The sequence below is a fragment of the Pinus tabuliformis genome, chromosome 1_2 (assembly GCF_031772625.1).
Source record: "Pinus tabuliformis cultivar Carrire ecotype Pingquan chromosome 1_2, CPIR1, whole genome shotgun sequence".
Taxonomy (NCBI): Eukaryota; Viridiplantae; Streptophyta; class Pinopsida; order Pinales; family Pinaceae; genus Pinus; species Pinus tabuliformis.
The window spans coordinates 663497004-663500912 of NC_142298.1; the positions used below are offsets into that span (position 1 = coordinate 663497004).

Sequence of the window (3909 nt, forward strand, 5' to 3'; positions counted from 1 at the left end):
AAGACCCACTTACACGATTTTTGCAACAAAACAAAGAAAAAACCGAGCCGACTGAAAAAGAATATGACCACGTAGTAGAAACGGTGGAAGCTTGCAAAACACACCAGCAAAGTTCTGGCAGCAAGGTTTCAAGAAAATCAAAGAAACACGCGCAGGGAGTCTCCGTCTTCTTCTGGACACACCGGTTCTCACACCAGCAACTGCAAACGGTTCACAACAGCTTCTTGACAGCACCGTCTCCGTCTTGCTTCTTGACAGTTCTAATACCCGAGTTCTGGTCTCACGACGTTTCTATTCTGGACAGGGTCAGCAATGGCTTCTCGACGGACGGTTCTGTGACCCCTCACTGTCTCGCTTCTCGACGGACGATTCTGGACGCCTCACGGATCTGCCACAAGCCAGGCGTCTGGCCTCACGCAGCTCTGTAGTTAGAAAACAGCGGCAGCCTCTTCACATCAATTCGCAGGCTCTGTGCCTATGGTAGAAAGATATTAATTCCAACTACCCTCTGTTAATGCAGTAGCTAGATCAATCTAGAGAATACAGCAGATGTTCAAAGTACAAGTTCTAGAAGTCAGTTAGGTATGGTAGAAAAATCCATTTCTCCATTAAGGGAGGATGTGAAATAATGTAGAAATAGAATTAGTTATGAGCAGTTGAACTGAATTAGTTGTGAGCATTGAACAAGAAATAGTTTGTGTGGTTAGGAATTGGTTGCACATATTTCCTATATAAGTGTGATGTAACAAGCAAATAGATTAATGAAAGTTATGTGTTCTCTTTTCTTCACCGTTTGGCTCTTCACTTCTAGACTCGACGCACTCCACACAGCAATGACACACAGGTTTCAAGAAAAATCAAAGAAACTCCAGCAAACGGTTCTTGACAGCCTTCAACTGAGACCCTTGCTTCAGGCCTCACTCAAAACTCCAACGCACAACAGCAGATGGACGGTTCTTCAGTCCACGCAGCAACAGCTTCCTGATGGCTGCAACGGGCCGGTTCTATGGTGACAGCACACCAGCAAATGGATTATACCAACTTAAAACACTACTACCCGAGTTCTTGACAGGGGTCTTGGCAGCAACATACGCACTCGGCCTCACGCAAACACCACTCGGTCTTCCTCACCTGCACTCTCTCACCCAGCTCAAACCCTGAGCTCTGATACCAAATTAAACAGAGAACCAGACGTGAGACAAAGAGAACACATAACTTCATTAATCTATTTGCTCTGTTACATCACACTTATATAGGAAATATGTGCAAACCAATTCCTAACCACACAAACTAATTCTTGTTCAACTGCTCACAACTAATTCAGTTCAACTGCTCATAACTAATTCTATTTCTACATTATTCTCACATATTATCCCTTAATGCTTCACCATGGCACAGGCTTTACCAGTACAAGGTTTGCATCAAAGTACAATTAATTTAAGTACTGAACCGGACTACACCCCTGTGCCAGTTAAAGGAGGGGATGTAGACTGGCTTGAATTTCCTATAAATTAGAGTACTTGGAAGCCGAGTTTTTCCTCTGGTCGGCCTTGGGTTATGGCCTGGATCATGTTGCACCGGAGCTCGTAAGCGGTGGACCACCTCCCATAGGCGCAAAGAAGGCTAACCTCGATCCATTCCTCTTTGAGGTCATCAAGGAATTTGCCGACCAGGAAGTTGGTCACCTCAGGTAATCTCATCAGTGTCTCTGTTATTCTATTTTGCTCTCGGAATTGGTATTTTAATTTTATTTTAATCCAGCAGAATTGGTGGTAAATGGGATTCTAACCACTACCACTGTAACTTTTACATTAAATTAAAATGTATAACAATCCTAATTCTTCAATGAAATCCAACGCAGGGCTTTGAAGAAAACTGTGCCTGGCTTTCCTAGACCCCAACTGGATCTGAGCACTTCAAATTTTGCCAAAACCGTCGACGTTGCATTGAATACCACTTTGTCGCCTCCTTTTAATCCGTATGCTAATAGTCTCAATTATCTACTTGCAAGTTATTTGATTCCCTATGTCGGACTTACGGGCTATGTCGGCGCCATGCTCAGCTTCAAGAGACCCCACTGCCAAGCGGGTAAATTACTGCTACGTTTTGTTTTGCATTACCAGTAAATAAATTGTTAGATTTTTTTATTTTTTTTATAGATATTAGAGATGGGTATTTGGATGGTGGTTTTTTCGGGATATTTTGGAATTCGACAGATTTAAGCCATATTCGTCAATTATGCGTATTAAGGATGGAAAATTCAGGAATCGGCCAAGTCAAATAATTGTTATCTGAAATCCTAGTGTTGTATTTGTTTTGTTGTATATTCTATGAATATACAGTTGGTAGCAGGGCTTCTTGAGTGGAATCGGGACAGGACGCGGTTATCCGTGCTTTATTGTTTAAACAAAAGGATGACCGGGTGGTGCCAAATCCATACAAAGTCTCAGATTTCACATCACGGCTCTCCAATCTAAGGAATACCTCTGGGAGACACAGGAATTGCTGACCAGGGATTGATTCCAGGATACATTCTTGCAGGCGATAAATACTTTGTTGCATATCACGCACTCCCCCCCCGCCCAGATTTTGAGGATAGTCTACGCATCGGGTAACGAATCATCCCCTGGAGGATTCTACCCTCGTGGTGGTGATGGACGTTTTGCACGCCAATATCTCTCCAAACCATGATCCTAAAATGAGAGAGAGTAATTACTTGTTGCCGTCATTTTCTCCTTTGACACCATGCACCACCTTAATTCCTAGGTTTTGAATGTTTGCTTTCATGTCATATATTCTTCTTCCCAATGTAAATACCTCATATCTCAGGCCGTGCCTAATGTCTTCCGTTTCCATTGTCTCATTATCTAAAATTCCGTGACGTGGAACTTCAAATAAATAAAGGCTTATAAGCTTCAATTTGTGTCCATGTTTCCTGTTCATTTCTCATAATGAGATGGATTGATGGAGTGAGCGTGGTTTTTTTCACAAAGGTTTCAGGATTATTCAAAATGATTACTACTCTTATTATTATTTTTTTTACAATAGGATTATTCAAAATTATTATTTTTATATTTTATTTTTATATTTACTTCCTAAAATAAATAATAAGTAACTTATTAGCTTAATCTAAATTAAGTAAAAGACCAAATTATGTACTACCTAATAGATTATATTCAATAGTCCACAAATGAGATATACTAATAACTTAGTTCATGCATATCAAAGAATACCATAATGCACTTTTAGTCCGAGGCAAATCACCATTCTAACCTTTATCACAATGACCCAATTTTCAATATAATATGATATAATTTTTAAATACTTCCAATAAATTAAAATTGATGATGAAAAAATAACATTGAGATGCTTTAAAAAGTATTTGTGCTTCAATAGGTGCATATGTTTCTTTTTATATAAATATAACTCCCTCCAAATTACCATACAAAATCTCAACTAATGTGCCAAGTAATAAATAATTTTAAAAACACTTTGATTGGTTGTAAACAATGTGCACATATTGTCATCTCTTCATATTTCATTATAATGTGAAGTATTCTATGTGGATCCATCTCAACAACAACTGTGGTTTTCAAATGTATGTAATCATTGAATTTTCTATTAGGTACATATAAGCCAATAATTAACATTAAATATTAATTTTCAAGCATTTTCTTGTAGAAAAGAATGAAAAATGGAATTCATTCAACAAATAAATAAGGAAGAAAAAGAAATATATCAAAGTTATGAGTAATTCTTAATATTTCCTTATAACAACTAAAGATTTGATTTTTATATAATTTAAATTTGTTTACAACAACCATCTTTGAATGTCTTCAAATAGGTGCTAAGATACAATAAGATTCATGCGAAGATTGATTGACATTGGTTTAAATATGGGTTGTGAGC

General features: G+C 38.2%; 1 pseudogene; it reads left to right on the forward strand.

Moving 5' to 3' along the window:
• Window positions 1-1389: 1389 nt before the first annotated feature.
• On the forward strand, window positions 1390-2691 carry LOC149207440 (ferritin-like catalase Nec2 pseudogene; annotated as a pseudogene).
• The last annotated feature ends 1218 nt before the right edge of the window (window positions 2692-3909 follow it).